This window comes from Canis lupus, chromosome 5 (assembly GCF_048164855.1).
Source record: "Canis lupus baileyi chromosome 5, mCanLup2.hap1, whole genome shotgun sequence".
Taxonomy (NCBI): Eukaryota; Metazoa; Chordata; class Mammalia; order Carnivora; family Canidae; genus Canis; species Canis lupus.
In genome coordinates this window covers 54,001,036-54,024,097 of record NC_132842.1, presented here as the reverse complement: position 1 = coordinate 54,024,097, position 23,062 = coordinate 54,001,036, and the positions used below count along the sequence as shown (strand labels likewise).

General features: G+C 41.0%; 1 long non-coding RNA gene across 4 annotated transcripts in view; it reads left to right on the top strand.

Moving 5' to 3' along the window:
* LOC140633721 (uncharacterized) overlaps window positions 1-23,062 on the top strand; it is a 53,254-nt gene that overhangs the window by 20,965 nt on the left and 9,227 nt on the right. For 3 of the 4 annotated variants that reach the window (XR_012031309.1, XR_012031307.1, XR_012031308.1), the window contains exon 3: window positions 21,455-21,549. This is a non-coding gene — a long non-coding RNA (uncharacterized lncRNA). Of the gene's footprint in view, window positions 1-10,760; window positions 10,854-21,454; window positions 21,550-23,062 lie in introns of those variants that run through there. The other variant, XR_012031310.1, reaches the window with a different exon arrangement.

Here is a 23,062-nt window from a genome sequence, read left to right as displayed (position 1 = left end):
AATGAACTGCAGATGCTGGAGATGAATGTAGTCAGATACTGTGTGGTTCGAACGTCGCCGAGGTCTCAAGACCTGTATTTTTATTTTAACTCCAGGCCTCTCCGTGTGAAAGGAAGGAATGCACAATTGAAATCAATAAGAGATTCTATGGCTGTGAGATTTAAAAAAAAATTATTATTCATTCTCTTGTTAGTTTTTCATCAGCTTTCATTTGGTGTGTTTTTATTTACTTTGATGTTGGTAAATCTCTCCTAATGCTGTAATTATAGAAGTAAGACTGAATATGTTTTGCTTAACATCTGCGAGGAAAATGCAGTGTTTGATTTGTTTCTTTTTTAATTTGCAGTTTGGAAGAGGTTGATTAATCCGTTGGTAGAGTCATCTGTTCCATCTTAAGTTACACCCATTAGAGGTTGTTATAAATCCATCTGTGTAGTCAACTGAAATTTTTGGAGATTAAACGGCTGCATGAATCTGTAACTATATTAAAAACTATAGTTTCACTCCTTAATTAACGAGGACATTTCTAAATAGTGCACGTGGACCACATTTTGAATGTTCTTCTGTGAAAAGAAATTTCATTCACTTGTCTGTATCATGAGTTGTCATCATACGCATCACCTTCTGTCATCTTGGCTTGTGGTACCATATTGAGTCAGAATTTTAGTATTCATTTAAAAAAAATCCAAATATTTGGTTCTGTTAAATCATATCTGGAAACTTCTTATTCAACTGTCTTTTGAAGGGAAGATCACCAGAGAGGAATGTGTGAGGATAAACACGTGCTCACTCACACTACCTCCCTGTCTATTGCTGTTATGCAGATGGGGCTTCATATCAACTCCGAATGCCAGCCATGAGGGGTAGTGAAGCCAAGTGAAGGGGCAGGAATCTCAGAAAGCCTCAAGGGAAACCTGTAAGTGCCATGATAGGTTTTCTTTGTTTTTTCTTTTTTAAGGTTTTATTTATTTTAGAGAGAGAGAGAGAAAGAAAGAAAGGGCATGAATGGGAGGAGGGGCAGAGGGAGAGCAAGAGAGAGAATCCAAAGCAGACTCCTCGCTGAGCATGGAGCCCTACACGAGGCTTAATTCCACAACTCCAAGATCATGACCTGAGCCAAAATCAAGAGTCACTCACTCAACCAACTGAGCCACTCAGGCAACCCCCATCCCCATGATAAATTTTCAAAGGCAAGTGCCTGATACACTGCTGGTTAAAATAAAAATCAGAATTCTAGAACGTCCAACATTTTCCATTTTGACCCACTTCTTACAAAATGTTGAGAAAGAAAAAAAAAAAAACACAAGGAACTTGATTTGCTGCTTCACAGTGATCATAAATTGAAGATAATTAGTACCTGTGGAGAGTTGAAAAGCAAAATGGAGGTACAATTAGAATGTTGAGGCTAAGCTGGCTGAGCTGCCAAGAGGGAAAGTCAGAGTTCCTGGGAGGAACAGGACAGCCCTGTCAGCGGTTCACCATTATGTTCATTCCCTTTGCCTAGTAGGGGAACATCCTGGAAGCCGGGTGCTGTTTGCACCTTTCATCTCTGTGCATATGATGGGGTAACAAACTTTTAATTATTTCAAGGGTACTTCTGATTTCTGGGAGCTGGAATGCAACATATTCCCAATTTTCAAAAAAAAAAAAAAAAAAAAAGAAGAAGAAGAAGAAGAAAAGAAAAAAAAAACAGGACACAGATACTCTGATCACATGGACTCAAACATTTCTAGGTCAAAAAAGTTGCTGGATGTTAGGAGAGTAGATTCTAAGAGTTGTCATCACAAGGAAAAAAACTTTTTTTTTTTTTAGTCAGGTCATTATGTAGTTCACCTTTAAACTAACACAGTGCAATACCGTCGATTATATCTCAGCAAAGCTGAAAAGAAGTTCCTGGATTTGGCATCCAGATTTAGCTGGTTCTACTAAAATGACAATTTAATAAAGGTAGCAACCTCTTCCAGTTTAAGATCATTCTAAATCCCTGTTTAAAACTCTTAGGAAAATATAACACAACTAGGAATAACCTAGACTATTTTTTATAGCATTTATTGTGAACATGATACTATATGGAGAAAAAAAGTATATTTTATACATAAACATATCCTAACCTGAAATTTGGAGATCTTTCCATTTATATAGATTTATGAAACTGTTAGACTCATGCAGGAAAATAACTGTACAGTTGTAGACAATTATACCGTAAATGAGTCCTTTATGTATACACTATATTCTTTTTTAAGTAGATGAAGCTTTAGATAGTGACAAGTTTTTGCTTTTCCCGAGAATAGTACTCATCTCATTATGGGTGCTGAGAAGCAAGCTGAGTAAAAAATACCTCCTGGAGAACAGCATCACCCAGTATGTCATTTTTTTTTTTTTGCAGTCTTCTTCGGTTTTTAAATGTTTTCACCTTGTATCAAAAGATATTCCCCTTCGGGGATAAATGTATCCCTATCTTCTATCCTGCGACCATCTGCAAGGCGGCAAAGATAGCAAACTATTAGGTATCGATCCCCAACATCCCCACAGGGCTTGAGAAATTGATGTGTGGTTGACTGGAGAGACAGAATGAGTGACACAGAAGAGGATTTCAGGGAAGAGCCCCTTGGGTTGCCCAGCTGATGTCAGGACGCCACTCAATTGTTTACACAATTGTTTGAAAAAAATGTCTTTGCCTGAGTGAACTTGAAGAAATGAGGGGCATGGGAGTTAGTCCAAATTCGTATCTTTGTGAACTGAGGGTCGACTCCAGAAGCACAGCCAATGTCCTTGCTTCGGAGGTCAATGTGCAGCTTCTGAATTTCAGTCCAATTAGGTCAATGTAGCTTGTACATGGCATTCTGCTGCAGGCCTGGGTGGTGACTCACAGGCGCTCTTCTGCTGTTGTTAACAGCCTCAGCTTTAAGGGCTTTGACAAATGACATTGGAAAATGCATGCCGGGCTTGAGCCAGGGTGCATGATGAAAACCGTGTATATCTTCACTGTTCATTGCAATACCAAATTTATGATTAAGTTTCTGTTTCTCAAATTGGGCCTATTGAAAATGATCTTGAGCAATCTTAGGTTCTTTCACCAATCCCCGAACTAACAAACTTTCCCTATAAAAATATTTGGTCCCCTTTCTGTTGTCACTGCTCAATTTAATTGAATGCATATTTTTGCCCATAGATCTCACTTTTGGAGTGCAATTGTTAGGATTTAACTCTTAAATAGTTGGGCTAGGAGTCTACATCACCTAAAATTGTTCTGGATGACCACGGGATTAAAGTTTCGTATTTGCTCCCCATTTTGGAGAGAAGGTTGAAGGAAGAGAGATGAGGACATTGGACTCATCATTGAAGGAAGGTGTCCTGGTGCAGACCTGGATGTCCTCCAGTTGAGCAGGACTGAATAAGATGACACTGGGACATCATAGCTTGCTCTCCAAAAAGACTACCAACTGGAAATGCCCCGCTATTAAGAGAATTACCTGAATTTGAGGTTGAAGCATTACCTGGACCTCCAGGGAAACTTTAAAGAAGATATTTTTGGTGAACCTGGCATAAAATTGAGTGATTACAGGCAGAACATCTCATGATTTGGTGTCCAAATTGTAAGATGCTGCACTTAGGTTTGGTAAACCTTGCATTTTAAAGCTGTTTCAATTAGACTTTATGGGTCTTTTGGAGATTCAAAGATAGGGAGGTTTAGTAGAAATAGCATGGCACAAAAAGACCTGGCTTCCAATGTCACCCTATTGCTTAGTGCATGTCTGATGTTGGGTGAGTCACTTAACATTTTTAGGCCTCATTTTCCTTAGAGATAAAAAATTACCTCTAAAGTCTCCTCTAGCTGTACAATTTTAATTTTTAAAAATATTTCTGACTTCCTTTATACATTACTATACAAATGAGAAAATGCAGAGTGAACCTGAGTAGGTGAAGGACCAAGCCTATCATTACCCCTACTCCCCCGTCCCTCACTTCCCCTAACAAAACCCACAGTTCCCAAAACTCCTGCTAATGCTTCTGCATTTTCTCATCAGGAAAATCTCCAGGTAAATGATAAAAAATAAGCACATGTAATTTAGCTGAAAATAAAAAGGCCCATGGGCGATTAGAACAAAATTGAGTGGTTTGGGTAAATAAATTATCTACTAGCTAGTATTATTTTTACAGAATTAAAATATGCCTTTATATGCATGTTACAGATTTTAAAAACAGTCTAAGCAACATATAATTATCCAATCATATAAGAATCCACACATAGAATGTCTCTCTTCTCCAACAGCCAATCTTATTTCCACACTCCAGAGTCAACCACTGCTAATGATATAGCATGTATATCTCCTAAGCCACATTTAATTACGTTACATGCACATGTTTATAAAAATGTACATACACATTTTTCGACACATAAGCAGATCATGTTAGATTATGCTCCATCATTGGAAAGCTCAAAGTGTCTGGCTTTGAACTAATCACAGAGATAATCTTTTCAATGTTCCTTGTTTTATTGGAAACTAAACTGATACAGAAGTCAGCTCTATCTTCCAGGAAGATGAGAATGGTAGGAATTAACAACTTTTCATATCTTGGCTTTCTAAAGACTTGTGAAAAGCTCACTTTTGATTGGCTGGATTAAATGTTATCAGTGAAGATAATAGTGGTAAACGGTGATTCCTGGACTAATTATTATCAATGACTTGAAAACGTCTTGTGAAATTCATAACACATAATGTGGTATTCACCCAAACTCACTTTTCTAAGTGTCTCTCAACAGGTTGAGGGTTTATGTTGGGGTGGCTGTTGTGCATGAGGAACAATGGATGCCACTAAATCTAATCTACTCTACCACCAGATTCCAAAACTGGACTGGTCCACTCACCCTCTTACCTCTGTAGTGCCCCGGGCATATCTTTGCCATACAATCTTCACAGCAAGAGATGAGCTGCACCAGAGTGACAATTGGCATCTGCTTTGATCTGCTGTGTCCTAGCACTTAGAACAGTATCTGGTGCATAGTAGGTAATCAATAGGTATTTGTTGTTCAACCATATTTATTTTACTGAATTCTATTCTACTGTAAGCTCTTTGTCAGTATTCACCTGTACAGTTCTACGGCTGGTTTTAGAAGTCAAAATTGTTGACTATTATATAAAAAGAGAAAAATAAACAAGTAAAGGGAGTAAGTCAACAAATGAATAAAGTAAGGATAGGCTATCCACACCAGAAATGGATATCATTGTTGATCAAGTGAACTTGTTTGGGCCTCAGTGGGAAGTCTGAAGAGTAAATGTATCTTGATTTGCTCTTACTTTTTCCTTAGCTACCTTCATCTGCTATCTTTTTCTTAGCAAACAAAATCCCAGGTCCTTCAAATTTGATAAGGTATGTGTAACTTTGAACAGATGCTCTTAAAAGAACCGCTTATTACTTCAGTAATGGGTTATTTCTAAGGTTTCCAATCTGTTCTAGATATAGCCTACCAAGGGCTCACATTCATATCAGGCAAGATAAGATCATTTTCATTTCCACACTCTTTATATTTCCTCTGAAGTTTACAGCTTGTGTGTGTGTGCATGTGTTTGTGTGCATGCAAATTACCATTTTATTCATATAGTTAATATCATTGAGGTTGCTCTTGGATGAGAATAAGAATTAAGGAAGTACATTCATAACTTTTATCAGGACAATGGGAATTCCTTATACTAAGAGGTCATACCAGCAGGAAATAATTCTTATCTCTAATCTGCTCCACAACTTACTCCCAAGAAGTTGCTACTTGAAGGGTTCACAATTTTCACCACCAAGCCAGGACTGCTTTAGGGCTATTTCCCTTTGTTACGGCATTTCCATGTACGTGGATTCTATCTTTTTACATATTTATCTAACTGCATTTACTGAGAATTGCTTGTTTCACATACACCATCTACAAAAAGACATGTCCAACTCAGATCTAACTAGCATTGGTTAATTAAATTAAGCTGATCATAACCAAAAGAAAATGGCATTTTAGTTACCACACAAATGTGTGATACCCTATTAGGATTTTTGAAATATTGAAAATAGTTTATGTGTCCTATGATGATCTTTACGGACCTCTGTGGAGCTGGGGACTAGCTATTTATAGGATTCCCATACATTTTAAAATCCCAAATGAGGGACTGGAAGGGTTATGCAAAGGACATGGAAAAGAAACTATGGATATCTATTGAGTGATGGCTGGAGGCCCAGTCCTCTAAAATATATACATCCCACTCTGTATCTGTGCTTTCTGGATTGATGCTGGGGGATCTATTTGCACTTAATCAGCATAAGCGCACAAAACTACTCTTGTTGTGACTTTACACATCAAATTACACAGTAACCATATTTACAATAGGAAGTAAACTGAGCAGGTTCACAGTGATGCTTAGAGGTGCTGAATTTATTTGTCTACTGGCTGGGTCTGATTTACCTTTTTCTCTTCTAATTTGTTGTAATAAAATATATTAGCACATTTATGTCCTTAAGATATACTCAGTGTAGCACAGGTTAGAAGTAGATATAATATTTGGTTCTATGGAGTGGAGGTAGACTTAGCTTAAGTGATAGAAGATGGTCCTGCATTCTCTCATCTGTTGTTCAATGTGTTAGTGTGTATTTGGTGTTTCTTAGAATTCCATGACTATAGTGACCATGATGTTTAAAGAGCCTGATGATTAACAAATATTGCAGGTATCTTTTTTTTTAAGAGTTTAATTACTTGAGAGCAAGTGCACGAGCAGGGAGATGGGCAGAGGGAGAGGCAGAAGCAGGATCCCCACTGAGCAGGGAGCCTGACTTGGGGCTCCATCCCAGGACCCCGAGATCATGACCTGAGCCGAAGGCAGACACTTAACCCCCTGAGCCACCCACACCCCCCTCTATCTTACAGGCATGATACAAATCACACTCTAGGACAGTTCATTAATCTGGTTGGGAAGTCTTAGAAAATCTCTCAGAACAGTTGCCCCGCCACAGGTTGAAGCAGCACATATGTGGTGACAGCAACCAGTGGCAAGCTAAGTGGTATCTACAAACCTCATCTGAACCAGTAGTACAATCTTACCTTTTTGCTCTCTCTCCCTTCCCTATATGCCAGCCCTCAATTTCTCATTTTCCTAAATATTCCTTAAATGGTTTTTAAGAAGTCTAATTTCTTCTCGTGTTTCTTCTGTCTCTGGAGTAAAATTAAAATTCAAGCAGGTGAGAGTAAATGGAGACATAAAGGATTTAATTAAGAGAAAAAAAAATCTACCAGAATAACCGGTCCATAAAGAAATACAGGTGTCTGTATACCGGATAAACCCATGGGTTTGACCCCAGTGACAGAACAGGGATAGGTCTAACTCCCATGAGGGTAGGAAGAGGGAGAAGGGAGGATGAGACAAAGAGGTAGGCGGGGTACAGGTCAAAGTGGGTGTCCCACTGGTCAGCAGAGTGTGAGTTTTGCCTAAGTGGTTTATAACGAGCACATATTCATATGACTAGACACTCCTGCAAACAACAAATGGCCCTCAATTTTTAGGTGGCAACTGAACTCAAGGCTGCACATTCTGGATAAACTCAGAAAGGATGCTCTCAAAGGATCCCATGTAACACAGCATTACGATGAGACTGGCCTTTACCTCATCTTGGTTTTAGGATAATCATCACTGTATGAAATCTTCCAGGTGATTCCCATTGCAGGCTCCAAAGAATGCTCACAGTAGTAATTCTGACACTGGATAATGCTTAGAACTTTTTCCAAAGTGCTTTCTCATTCATTCTTTGCCTTAGTCTTTCCAGTAGCCCCAGGGCACTAAGTTTAGGCACTAGTATCCTATTTCATAGATGAAGGAACTGAGGCTCAGAGTGGCCCGTCACTTGCTCGAGGCCACAGATACCAGCAGTCCACTCTTCAGTGGGACTCAACACACTCTCTGATTTCTGTTTGAACGTGCCATCGTGGACAGAAGTCTCCTTTCCTTTTCTTCCTTTTATAAATGCCAGGGAGATTTTTGAGAGGGTAGCCTTCAGGCTGACCAGCTTTCTGGACTGGCCTCTCTCCTTTTACAGGCCGGTGGGTGGATGGCTGCTAGAGGATTTGTTCCTCACCACCCCTTCATTCCCTCCCAACTAGAGATTTCCTGTCTCGATAAGAGGAGCCTGGCTCCAAGGAGCAGGGGTGGGCGTGGAGTTGCTGACAAGAAAGTTATGTGTCTGTCCTCTGGAGCCACGTCGAATGGTCTCAGTCACAGGTCCTCATGCAGTTGTTGGCACTTTCCAGTGAGTTTTCTGTGGCAAATAACCCCAAATGCTTTACACAGGGAATAGCTTGCAGATGTGGCTATGATAACCTGCAAAGCATGACTTAAATATAGTAATTGTCTCTAGCCTGCTCTTAACTGTGGCGACAGAGTTTCTACTATGTCATTAGGGAAGGAATTTCCAAGTCTTGGAACACAGCAAGCAGAGCTTCTGGCAGCGACTGTTTTTAACGAAGTTAATTGGCTTCTGACCAGAAAGATGGGGTTAAAGTATGTGGGAACAGGAAAGATAAACGGCAAAGAGTGTCCAAAAGTTAGGAGAAAAAAAAGTTCTTGTTGCTATTGTTATTCAGCTTAGTAATAATCACTTTATCTCTCTGTGCTTAACCCACTCTCTTCTTTGTTCTGATTTTCTGTTACCTTTCCCAGTAAAATTACTGCAATTTAAAGGTGAACAGTTTTGCTCTGCAGACTTTCTTTACCAGCCCGCCTCCTGGCTCTGCCTAACAGAGCCAAGTAGAAAAGATCCACTCTTCACCCACTGGATGAAGGTGAGAGGTAACCCACGCCAGTTCCCACTTAACAAGGAGATTTCCTCCACCACCTTGGCTGGTGGTCCTCCAGACTCCCTACCTTCCAAGACCTCACTTTTGGACACTTGTTACTGCTAGATTTTGCTCCTCTATCCTGAATTTTTATTACTAACTGGTTCTGGTTTTGCCCTCTGCAAGTAGATGGGATTTGTCTAGTCAGTTATTTCATGCCACAGGGCTTCAGTTTTGGGGGGAAATCATACCTCCTTTATAGCCAGAATAACTAATAAGTTTTGTCTCAGTTGCCAGCTCCAGTGGATTGGATCATGGCTGTCTGGAGGGCTAAGAGCTCAGCAAGAGAATCAGGATTGATTAATAATATAGTTCATGGACAAAGGATGAAAGAATGAGTGGTGTTGCAGGTGCCCATATTTTTAGACTTTGTTCTTTTTAAAAAAAAAAGATTTTATGTATTTATTCATGAGAGACAGAGAGAGAGAGAGACAGAGAGAGAGAGGCAGAGACACAGACAGAGGAGAATCAGGCTCCATCTAGGAAGCCCGATGTGGGACTTGGTCCTGGGACCCCAGGATCATGCCCTGAGTGGAAGGTAGGCACCAACCGACTGAGCCACCCAGGGATCCCTAGACTTTGTCCTTAAATGTAATGTAACCACTGAGCACCATGGTCCTTCCAATTGTTCTTCATATGCCATGGTTAGATACTTCACTATCCCGGATGATTTTCTCTGAACAATAGTCCTCTTGAAAAGTAACTCCCAGAGGTGAACACAGTACTCCTAGTGTGGCCTGACTAGATCATAAAACAATGGGACTATGATGTCCATTATGTCATATTCATCAACATAGTCAACAACTGCATCTTTTGTGTGACTCATATAGAGCTTGTGGCCTACTACCACCTCTAGGTCATTTTCACATAGCAATCAACAATGCAGTGTAATTTGAGGGGTACCACAAGTGTCCAACCACCCCAAAGTGCCTTCCCGTTAGCCTGTCAGATGCTACAGTCTCAATCTATGTGACACAGCATATCTCCCATCCCTCCATTAGAATGACTTTTTTGGGTTGGACAATTGTGTTTGTGGGAATGAGTTGAGTCTAGGCCACTCCTATGAAGATACTAGAAATCATTAACACATTGGTACAGAATGGCTTTCTCATTGATTCAATGAATGCTCACTGATTGCTTGCCATGTGCTAGGCACTGTTGTAAGCACTGGGGATAAAGCAAAAAGAATACAAAAGATGAAACTCCCTGTCTTAATGGAGTTTGCACAATAACATGGGAAGACAGACAACGCAACAAAAAAATAATAAAAACAGATGGTAATAGGCACTGTGGAGAAAAAAATAGAGTAGGGTTGAGGGAAGTGGGAGAAGGGGAGATGGCTGGGATGTAAAATAAAGAGAGGACCTCACTTAGAAGATGAAAGCCCTGAAGGAGATGAGAAAGGAAGCCCCGTGGAGGTCCAGGGGCAAAACTCACAGGCAGGAGAAGAGCAGCTGCTAAGGCTGAGGGAGGCTGCAGGAGCAAGGCTGGGGAAAAGAGGAAGACCAGAGTAGCTGAAGAAGCGGGTGATGAGAAAAAGACTAAGAAATGAGTAGACAGATGAGGGGCGGGGGGCAGATGGCAAAGGCTGCGCAGGCTGTTGCGAGGACCATGGTTTTTATTCTGGGTGAGGTGTAGGACTCCAGGAAGGTTTTGAGTAGGAGATTCCTGGGTTGCTCAGCGGTTTAGCGCCTGCCTTTGGCCCAGGGCGTGATCCTGGAGTCCCAGGATCGAGTCCCGCATTGGGCTCCCTGCAGGGAGCCTGCTTCTCCCTCTGCCTTTGTCTCTGCCTCTCTCTCTCTCTGTGTGTGTGTGTGTTTCTCATGAATAAATAAATACAATCTTAAAAAAAAAAGGAAGTTTTGAGCAGAGGGGCAACACCATCTAACTTCCTTTTGCAAAGGACTCCTCTAGCTGCTGTGTTGAGAACAGACTCTGGGTGGACAAGGCCAGAAGCAAGACTGTTCATTAGAATGTTCTCCGTCTAATCCAGGTGAGAGATATTGGTAGTTTGGACCAGGCTGGTAATCAAGGAGGAAGTGGCAAATGGCCTAAATTTGCGTGTATTTGGAAAACAGAGTCTAAAGAATTTTTGGATGTTTAGATCCAGGGTATAAGAGAAGAAGGAGGCAATCAGGTTTCTGAGTCTGAGCATTTGTAAAAGTGGAGTTGCCATTACTGATGTGGGGAAGACAGGAACAAGCAGATGGGGCGACCTGGATTTGTGGACATCTGAGTTGAGGTATCGTGAGGCAGGTGGATCTCTCAGGCTGGAGTAGAGCAGAGCAATCTCCAGCAACCTGGAGGTGGAAATCCCACAGCACAGGAACCGCCAGTAAAGCCCCGAGGCTGGATGAGATCACCAAGTGGGGGAGTGCGGCACGAGGAAGACAGGACAAGGGACTGAGTCTGGGGCACCACAACTGGAAGGACAGGTTGCTGAGGAGACTGGCAAGGGTGTTCGAGATGCAGTGACTAGTGAACAGAATGAAGTCATGACAGGATGGTGTGCTAGAAGTCCAGAGAAAAAAGAATATCCAGGGGGATGACACAACCCAGGGGATCAAATGCTACTGGTGCCTGCGTAAATTAAGGACTGAACATCACCACTGGTTTTAACAACTTGAGGGTTACTGGTGACCTGATAAGAGCAGATTCAGTGAGATAGTTGAGACCAAAGCTGGACAGAGTAGATTCAAATGATGGGAGGGCATGGCAAGCAGAGACAAAGCATTTCACTGGTTTGCTGTAAAGATGAGAATAAAAATGGGGAGTATATGGAAATATAACTGGAGGGAAGGTGAGATCAATAAATTATTATTTTTAAAATGAGAAAATTATAGCATTTTGTTCCCCTGATGGAAATGACCCAGTAGAGGGAGGTTTTCAGTTTGATTCTTTGTCATCAAGATTTGAGGGGATAAGACCCAAGCTAGTATTTTTTCATGGGAGGAAGAGGGGTCTAATTCTCAGCATCCTCTAGGAAATGGGCAGGCTGTGAAGCAGCCCTTTGCAGCTGGATTAGCAACCTGGCAGCAGGAACCGACTAGTGTGGACAGGACGGTGCAGGGCGGGGAGTGGGAGATTGGACCCTAAGGACACCTCTCCCTGCTTCTCACCACTGGGAGATGCTCCTCCGGGGCACAGAAATGACGTGCAAGCCACCCTAATGTTGTACCTACTTTGTATTTCTACTTTTTTTTTTTTTTTTTTTGCTTTAAACCAGCCAGTCAATCCCTCTGTGTGTGTTAAATGCCTCCTAATCTCAATCTAATTTCCCATTTGTCCAACTCGCTTTTGTGTCTTACTTGGTTTTCGAAGATATATGACAAAAGGTGGTTTTCTAGTTATGGAATTCTCTCTGTTCCTGCTAGTGTTGGGCTCTCTCCCAACTCTTCACCTGCGTTTATGACTTTTCTTTAAATTTAAATTTCAGCGGGGCCCAGACAGCACTTTAGCATCCCCCCTGTTACATCTCACCAGAGACCTGCCTAGTTAAGCCAGAGCTGGGATTCCTCTTAGGCGGGTGGCTCCCTGGGGCCCACCTTATGCTCCCTGTGACTGAAAAGGGTGGGTAAATTCATCTACCCATTCATCCATCTATCCAAATAATATTTATCTAGTACCTACTTGGTACCGGCCATTGTTTCTGGCACCTGGGGGTTAAATAGGGAATAACGCAGACCCGGCTCCCGGCCTTAGGAATCTTCAATTGTAGTAGAGTTTACACACAAGAACACTGAAATCCAAATTACTGTGATAAGTGCAATGAAGAAAATGCACAGGATGTTGTGACACGAGATGACACGGAAAGGAAAGGAAAGGAGGGCATTTTCTTTAGATAGGGTGGTCACAGGCTTCTGCACTTAGAATCCTTTCACTACCCCCTACAAAAGTTACACCCCCTGCTGGGGGAGGTGAGTGGGGCCATAGCATCCATTGTGTTATTTGCCCCCAGATGCTCCAGAGCCTCTCTGTGAGGTGAGAGTGACATCTGGTAGTCACTGTAAACTGTATTTATCTAGTCTGAGGTAAGATTAGGAGGATTTAGCAGAATATTAATCTAATAGAAATGGATGTTGGCAGTTGGGGTATTTTCCTTCTGGTGCCTGGGGCCATCTGGTAACTCAGGAGCTTTTTCCATGTTTCGCCTGGTCAGGAGCTCTGTCCTAAACATGGGATATAAAATAGCACTGGACTGGAAGGTGGGGGGAATTGCAGTTCAACTGGAGGGGAGAAAGTAAACATGTGGTTGAATATTTAGGAATCGTTATTGATTATAAACACTGAGTATCAAATAAGAAGGCTTTTAGTGACAAACGGGACTAGGAGTTAGCACAACCTGATGATGACTTGTCAGAGTGAGCATTAACCAAATTGCCTCCCTCCCCAACGTTACGTACATACTAGTGAGATCAACCTGCCTGACCAAGGCCAGCATTCATAATTTGACAGCTATCATATTAAATAATGTTGAAGGGAGAGTAAGACTTGCATGACAGGTAACCAAATGTCAATCAAAACGAACACGATGGTCCAAGACAGGTTGAAAATTCAAATACATAATAATAAAAGACATTTGCTACACATGGAACAAGAGCCACACAAATGGCACGAAAGAAAAGTCTACAGAAAGAACGTTTTGCAGAAGAGCCTCTCCCAACTGAAGTTACCAAGGCCCCACAGGTATGGAGATGAAACAATACTAGCTATTTTCAAGCACTTTCTACTTTCCAGCATAATTAATTAGTGCTTCTGAATGGAATAGAGTGAAGATGGCCAGTGGGCTTGTGTAATTTAAAGAGTTAATCTGGGTTCATGCTGGTAAATATTATGGGCTGACATTGATCTCAGTCCTCTCCCAGTCCTCCATGAAGCCACTTCATGCAGCCAGGGCTTCCCCTAGCCCAGCTGGGTTAGATAACAACGATGGCAGTACCTTCTAAAAGTTTAAAATTCAGTTCAATCCACCCTAATCTAATCATGGGCTCACAGTGGGCAAAATTACTTCTTCCCGCTAAGTGAGGCTTAAATCTCTCCAATGTATTTCTACTTGGTTCCTTATTTCATGTAATTCGGGTCATGTTAGTCTTTATAATGGTCCTAAACCTTAATCGTTCCCATCTGTTCAATATTACATGGTAATTTGGTCGTGAAAGAGTACTAGGCTAGGAGCCAGTTGGATTCTGGTCCTAGCTTTGTCACTAATTAGCTGTGTGACTCCAACAAGTTCGTTCATCTGGGTCTTGATTTAAAATCTCCTCCTCTCAGACCAGCTTTCTCTACTCTTTTTTGACTTCCCCAAAACCTAGGACAGGAGACAGTTCTAGGAAAATGATTTGGGACTTCCTACTTAAAGAAGTGAAGGCAGAGATGAAGTAAAAGGAAGGAAGAACTCTCATCTCCTCGACCTACGTATACAAACGTTCCTGCAGCTGGATCTGGTTTTTTCTTCACATCTGATATAATGAAGGGCACATGCCTGCTTCTAGTAATGCCCAGATCCTCCATCTGGGCTCTGAATCCATCTCCTTTGTCCTCTCAAATATCCTTCTCTGTTACCTCCTCTTTTGCTCTCAGCTCTCCCACTCTTGGATCAGTCCCGAAGCATACAAACTTATTCTTGTATCTCCTTGAAACTCTCTGTCCCAGATGCCCTGTGGTTATGACTCCATTCTCAGCACCCCGTTGACTCTGACTTCCTTAAGGAGCTGAATACATAGGGTGCCATGGCAAAGCCTTCAACATGATCCCCTATGGCCCCTTCTCTGCTATACTATTCCCTTTCTCATTTTCCCCATATGCTTACTTCACAACCTAATGTTAAATAAATAGTCATAACATTGTATGTACTTATATTACACGATTATGCCTCTATGGTTTCCACCTTTGAGTACAGCACTGTAATTTGAGTATTTTTTTCTTGTATGATTTTTTTGTATTCCCTAGAATTAATAATTACTTTTTAAAAAACATTTACTTAATTTTCCATGCCCCATTGCTATTTTTATCCCAGTGACCCAAAAGCATTGTAAACCACCCTCTTAATATTTCCCATACTTTGCATCTATTCCCTTTTTTATTTTCCTGGAGACCTCCTTCTGGAAACCCTTCTCTTTTGGCTCTAATCTGAACCTGTTGTTTTCTAGGCCTGCTACTCAGCTGTCATCTGGGGCCTTCACTTGACTGTCACTTGAGGACATAAATATGGTTCAAGGGGCTCCTGGCTGGCTCAGTCGGTAGAGCATGCGACTCAACCTCAGGGTTGTGAATTCAAGCCCCACTGGGTGTGGAGCCTACTTAAAAAAAATATGGTTCAAGACATTTTATCTGGCAGCCATTTGTGGGACATGTTGGAGCCAGGAAAGATGGAACTAGTCTTAACAGACTAGTTCAGAGGACTTTTGAAGGAGCTCAAGCTTGAGATAATTAGAACTTCAACTGTATGCAGTCTCCCTTCTGGTACAGTGTTAGTTGTCAATAATAATAATTATTATTATTCCTGTTTAGGTCAGGGTTCACTCATGCAAGTGGAGTCACTCTAAGTATTATAGAATAAGAGTTTTATTTTGTAACTAGACTTGACACAATTGTGGGAGGCCAGTGGAAATAGAAGATCAGGGATCCCTGGTTGGCGCAGCGGTTTAGCACCTGCCTTTGGCCCAGGGCGCGATCCTGGAGACCCGGGATCGAATCCCACGTCGGGCTCCCGGGGCATGGAGCCTGCTTCTCCCTCTGCCTCTCTCTCTCTCTCTCTCTCTCTCTCTCTGTGACTATCATAAATAAATAAAAATTAAAAAAAAAAGATCAGAGGATTTAACAGCTAGTCAAAACTAGAAGCCAAGCCAAGTCTAAATACTGAAGTGAAATCATGAAGGGAATGGGAAAAGTCTGAGGGTCTTCAGCCTCATATCTGATGAGGGCTTGGATCCCTTGTTAGCCAGTAGGGTCAGCAATCGGGAAGAAACACTGGAGAGCAGAGAAGAGCCAGGATATGCTGGATCTCACTGGCATCTCCCTATCTGTCTGTCATTTTTAGCAACTACTGTGACCTCCAGAGAGTGGTGACTACTCCTTCTCTTCTAGACAAGTACCTCTTTTGGTCAATTTTAACCAGGAACCATTTAGATAAGGAGAACAAAGTTCCAGCTTAACCAAACTGACAATCTGAACTGTGTCTCCCTTCCAAAATGTATAGGTTGCAATCACAAGCCCCAGTATCTCAGAATGTGACTTTACGTGGAGATAGGATCTTTGAAGATGTAATTTAGGTTAAATGAGGTCATTAGGGTGGGCTCAATCCAGTATTACCAGTGTCCTTATAAAAAGAGATTAGGGCACAGATACAGAGGAAAGACCCCATGAGAGCATGGGGAGAGGACAGCCATCTACAAACTCAAAAGAGAAAGCCCAGTAGAAGTCAACCCTACCAACCTATGATCTCAGACTTCCAGCCTCCAGAAAAGAAATCTTGTCATTTAAGCCAGGCAGTCTGTGGCACTTTGTCATGGTAACCTTAGCAAAACGACATACGGATCAATCGAGTACCATGCCTTCAGTTTGTACATTTCTTTACACGTAGCAAAGCATTCAACATAGTCATAATGAAGATACTGATAATTATAGCTAACATTGTAAGGAGTTACTGTGTGCTAGGCATTGTTCTAAGCACATTACCTATATTAACTAATTCATGCAATAGCCTTGTGAGATAAATAATATTATTTTTATTCCCATTTTACAGATGAGGAAAAATAAAGATATTCAACTATTTGCTTGAAGTCATACAATTGGTGAATATTGAAGCCAAGACTCAAACTATTGGCTCTGGCTTCCCTGGCCAGACATTTCTTTCCACTTGTGTCATGTCACCTGTTCACACACAGATCTCAGGCTCAGTCTTCCCCTTTGTGGGTCATAGATCTAACTTCCTAGTCCTCTTGGTGGATTTCTGTTTTTGTTCACAGGGGAAATCTGCCAGGAAACCCGTGTACATTTCCCATGACACACACAGGGTCACAGGGTTCCCTGACCATAGTGCTATAACTGTAGGTCCAGATTTCCCAGAAAGGAAAACCTCCAACCCAGGGTAGTGGGGTCATCATGTGATATAGGATTGTTCAAATGGCAAAAGGCATCAGGTAGTACTTTTTAAAGATTCTACAATAAAATTTGATTTCTAAACCACTTCTCTTTGAGTGGTCAAAATAGTTCCCTTGCCTGAGGTCATGTGATTACTCAGCAGATTTCAGTTCCCAAGCCAGCAATTCTAGAAATTATCCACTTCACTCTCAGAAATCACATATCTCAAAAAAAAAAAAAAAAAAAGGAAAGAAAAAAGAGAAAAAGAAATCACATACTGCTGAAACTTCTCCTGCTTGTACTAAAATGCACTAACATCTGTTAAGAACAAAGAGGTGTATCTATTTGGCTGTGTCAGTGATCTCTGTTTGGTTCCAAAGTGGCATATTACACGGCAGTTGGAACAAAGAGGCCGCCAGCAGCCATGTGAAATGCCTAGTGAGGCCACTGAAACAGCGACCTCCCTTCGTACTGCCAATGAGACTGAATTGTAATTACCCACTCCACTTCCCAAAACAGTCAGTCACGTTCTACCTGGAGCTTCCGAGTAAAGTTAAATCCTGTTGTGACATTAGAAATATGCATTTCCTCTGCATGCTAAAAGACTCACCTAATATTTTTCCCTCTCGTGTAATGGGGAGATTTAACCCAATCCCCAGAGGGAAAATACTAGGTACCAAGCCCTGTGTAGATTAAAACCGACAACAGCGATTACTGCTACTGTTTAATGAGCACATATGATGTACCGGTCACTGTTCTGAAGGCTTTACGTGGATCCCTTCTAACTCTCATAATCCTTACGAGGTCGAGACCATTTTTATCGTCATTTTACTGGTTAGGATGTAGAGGTCCACAGAATTTAAAGAGAATCACAGCACTAGTGAACAGTGGGGCTGGAATTTGAACACAGGCTATCTTTCTTTAAAACCCCTACTCATGGGACGCCTGGGTGGCTCAGCAGTTGAGTATCTGCCTTCGACTCAGGGTGTGATCTTGGGGTTCCGGAATCGAGTCCCACATCGGGCTCCCTGCATGGAGCCTGCTTCTCCCTCTGCTTGTGTCTCTGGCTCTCTCTGTGTATCTCTCATGAATAAATAAAAAAATCTTTAAAAATTTTTAAAAAAATAAAACCCTTGTTCATAGCGACTACTGAAGAAGAAAGATGAAAATGAACGATTAGTTTTAGCTACTGATAATATGTTCTGATTCTGAGTTGTTGTGTATGTGTGGCAGTGACCATGACCAAAGGGAGAGGAAGAAGGTGTGTGCGAGTTCAGGAGGATGTGATGGGACAAGTCTGTTCCATCTTAAACCCTCCCACTCTCTCATCTCCTAGGTAAGGACAGCTGGGTCCTGACTGTTTGGCCTGAGGTCCATGCCTGAGAGCCCAGCAGAGGGGTGGGACAGGCCTGTTTATTACAAAACATGGAGTCCAGGACTTTCTCCTGGCCACAGAAGCAGGTAACTTTGATGGGATATTGAACCAGCACAGATACCCTCAACTCCCTCAGAGGGTATGACCCTCCTCTAAACTACTGGGCTTTCTTTTACTGTCCATCTTCTTAGACGACCAGTTGTACTGGTCAAGGCTTATGGTGATAACCTGCAGAAGCCAATTCTGGTGAATTAAAGTAGGAAAGGTACTGACTAGAAGGATTTCAAAGACCTCACAGAATAGATGGGAAGGGTAGAGAACAAAGAGGAGAAATGAGCCAGACTCCAGGAGGCTAGGAACAGAGATGCACTCAAGATCATGGTGCAGGGAGAGTGTCACAGGCTGCCGCCCTGGCTGCACAGGCCGGGACACTGTTGGTCCGAGGTACGTGGTTCTCCTATGTTATCTCTAGCTCTGGCTGCATCTCAGGGCCAGTTTCTTCAGAAGGTAGAAGGGTTGGATCAGCTGATAGTAGGACATTTGCTGTGGAAACCGTAGGGTCCTGATGAATTGTAGAGACCAGTATATGAAAGCTTGACTTGACTTTTGATAAATTCACATAAAATTACCTGGCTAAAAATAAATAACCTAAAGTTTGAGAGCAGGGGCCTAGAGATGCACAAAACAGAGAAAGGACTGAGAGAACAGGTCTCTTAGTATACAGATAACCTTGAAACTGTTCTTGGCCTTGCAAAGCTGGTGGGAGATTAAGAAGGATTGCCCAAAAGAAAAATCTGCTCTTTGCTCCACCACTGGCTCTGTTATCCCTGCTTATCTCAGAAATAAAACTTGAGTCTAGAAGGGATATTGATCTGATGAAGATCTGCTCAGGCTTATTTTCCTTTTAATCCTCCCGTGACTTACCTGCCCTGTCCCCCCAACCCAATGTTATTATAGCATAAGTGACACAGGAGGAGGGAGATGGTCTGATTTGCTTACCAATTATCAGTGTAACCAAAGAAAAGAAGCAAAATTACTTCCTAGCTGGTCTTGACTCACTAAGCCCTCTTAAATCCTTAAATTAATCCTCTTAAAACAAAACAGCAATGTTTAAGTGCTTTAAGAGTACAAACTTTTTAAAAGACCCATCAAATTTCAATTATTTTTATTTTTTTATTTTTAAAACATTGTTTTTATTTTTAAAAGGATGTAAATTAGGAACCTGAATGAGATACGCTATTTTATAGAAAGGATGAGAAAAAGACAGCCTCAGTATTTTTACTCTGTCTTCAATGCTGGCCTCTCATAAGCTCAGAGTTGCTATTCTGGCCCTTCGGACTTATTTTCTGGTTTTACATGGTTGAAAATATCAAACACCTTTTTGTTCAAGGAAAAATGCATTAACAGTTGTCAGACTCCAAACACCAAATATGACAACTCTCCTTGAGTCAGCTAAGCAATATTGATAGAGTGAGTATTATGGCTAGAATACTGCCAAAAAGGAGAGCAAATTCAAGACAACAATTTAATACAAAGAATAAAGAGGGTAAACATTATATCATGTGAAGAAGAAGGTTTCATGTGAATAGTTATCACTTTAAGAGAGAACTCTGAACCCCATTTATCTGGATTGATTGATTGATTGATTGATTTTCTTCTCTGTTCACTTCCTTTCTTTCCACTAATGGATCTGATAAACTTACCTACGCCAAGAGTGGTGAAGGCCAAGGGCTCTTGAAGTCAGATAACCTTGGCTCATATTACCTCTAACCTTGAGTAACCTAACTTCTCTGTTCTTCCTTCAGTTTTTGCACATGTAAAATGGTGACAATAACTGGTTGTTTTGAGGACTAACAGAGTTAAATACAAAGTGCCAATAAAATAAAATAAAGTAAGAAATACAGTGCTGAGAAATCTCCCAAATAGTTTAGCTGTGATGAACATGGAGGTAAATATATCTTTAAAGTGTTTCCATTTACTTTGGATAGATACACAGGACTGGAATTGCTGGGTCTTAGGGTAGATCTATTTTCAATTTTTTGAGGAAACTCCATACCGTCTTTCACAGTGGTTGCACCAGTTCACATTCCTACCAACTGCATAAGGGGTCCCTTTTCTCCACATCTTTGCCAACACTTGTTTTATTTCCAGTCCTTTTGATAGTAGTAGCCATTCTACTAGGTGGGAGGTGCTACCTCATTGTGGTTTTGATGTGCATTTACCTGATGATCACTGATGCAGACCATCTCTTCATGTACCTGTCGGCCATGTGTATTTCTTCTTTGAAAATCTGTCTATTCAGATCTTCTGCCCATTTTTAAAGTCAGAATGTTTGGGTTGTTTTCTTGCTGTTGAATTGTATGAGTTCTTTATATGTTTTGGATATTGGCCCCTTATTACATATACATGATTTGCAAATATTTTCTCCCATTCAGTAGGTTCCTTTTCATTTTATTGATGGTTTCCTTTGTTGTGCAGAAGCTTTTTAGTTTGATGTAGTATCATTTGTTTATTTTTGCTTCTGTTGCTTTGTTTTTGGTGTCAGACTAAAAAAAAAAAATCATTGTAAAGAACTTTACCACCTGTCTTTTTTTCTAGGAGTCTTTTGGTTTCATGTCTTAGCTTCAAGTCTGAAATCCATTTTGAGTTAATTTTGGGGTATGGTGTAAGATAATGATCTGGTTTCACTCTTTTGCATATGGCCGTCTAAGATTCCCAACAACATTTATTTAAAGACTGTCCTTCTCTATTGTATATTTTTGGCTTCTTTGTCATAAATTAATAAACTATAAATATGTGGATTTATTTCTAGGCTGTCTATTCTGCTTCCATGATCTCTGTGTCTGTTTTCATGCCTATATCATACTGTTTTTATTACTATAGCTTTGTAATAAAGTTTGAAATCAGAGAGCATGATGTCTCCACCATTGTCCTTCTTTCTGAAAGTTGCTTTGGCTACTAAGCCTCTTTTTAGGTTCCAAACAAATTTTAGGACTGTATGTCCTATTTCTGTGAAAAATGTCATTGATATTTTGATAGGGATTGTATCAAATCCGTATAATGCTCTGGGGAGTGTGGGTGTTCTATGGAGTTATTTTGCGGTATAACTTTGGTAATGCTTTCCTTTTATGTTCCAGATTTTGCTTCATAAGCCCTTTGGGGGTGAAAATGAAAATGGAATTTATACTAAGGAGTGAAGTCTAGAGAACATAAAATCATGGCTGACTTCCTGGTATGTCACCTTGACAGTTACACAGGGCTCCACACTCAGAAAGTCCCTGAGCCTGATTTAATGGTGTGCCTGGTTTAATGTTAATTGCAGCATATCATTAAAGACATTCAATATGTCTTGGGATTCTCAAGAATGTTGGATTAAAGGGCACTGTGTTTTTGTTTTGCAGTGGGTTCCACAAATTATGAACAGCACAGGTTCAGTGGGTATAGCATTAGTGTCTTAAAGCAGGCTAGACCAATGATTGGCATTTTTTTTTTTTTTTGAAAGGACCAGAAAGTAAACATTTTAGGTTTTGAGGACCAGTCTCTTGCCATAAGTACTCAATTCTGCTACTGTAGCTAGAGAGCAGCTACAGATAATATGTAAATTAGTGAGTTTTATGAACTTTATTTGCAAATACAGGTAAACTGTATTTGGCCCATGGGCTGAAATATGTCAGCCCTGAGTAGACAAATGTGTTTGATGTTAGGTAACTAAGAACACTGTCAAAGAGGAAAATAGGCGGGGTGGGCAATATTCTAGAACTCTTAGTCATGCCTGGAACACTTTCAAAATTTTTGCCATAACTACTCATATTATTTCTTTTCTAACAGTTAATAATATGCCAAAAATGTACATGTAATGGTGCACTTTACAATCCCCCAATGACTTCATGAATTATGAATTATTATTATCTTCATTTTGCAAAAGAAACCCAAGTTCCAAGGATAAGCAACTTGACCAAGTTCCACAGTAAAGGACTGACATCCAGAGCCTACACACTTACCATGATATCGTCCATTATCTGTTGGGATGTGTGTGGCAGGCGACTGGCTACTAGGAATACTTGAAAATACTGACATGTGTAAATGATTTATTTTTTAAATAAAGAAAATATTTAAGTTAAAAAAATAAGTGATAGATGTCAGCTCTCATAAACATCATCCTAACTCACTAACATTATGCTTTCTTGATGGGAGGGGAGGGATTATACCTTAGAATTCACACTTGTATGTGTCCCTTGGGTACCCATGGCAAGGGGTTGTGCAAGTGTCATCTGGACTGCACTGCCATATGGGAATTGCTGCCAAAGTTGCCAAGAGTAGGACAGTGACACAATTTGAAGATCTTTGCCAATAAATCTCTTTGTCAACCTGAGGTTAATATCTAAAATGCTACTACTGTTCCTTTCTGGAAGACTGAAAGGTATCTCCCCAGGCAGACACCTTCACAGTCATCTAATACATACACTGGAATGCTCAAAATCTATCCCCTCTTCGCAAAGTCAGAGATCCTAAATGCACTCTAAATACATGACTTCTGGTTATAGACAGAGCATTACTGACTCCAAAGACTGATGAAGAAAGAGAAAGATGAAATCAGAAAAGCTTCTTCTTCATTGAGAATTTTGTCATCGCCACAAGGAGAGAAACAGGCATACATCACTTCTCTGATTCTCAGTGGAAATCACCATGCACTCCCTGGGGGCAGGAAGAAGGAAAACCTTCCATCTCAGGGGTACCTTGGGATT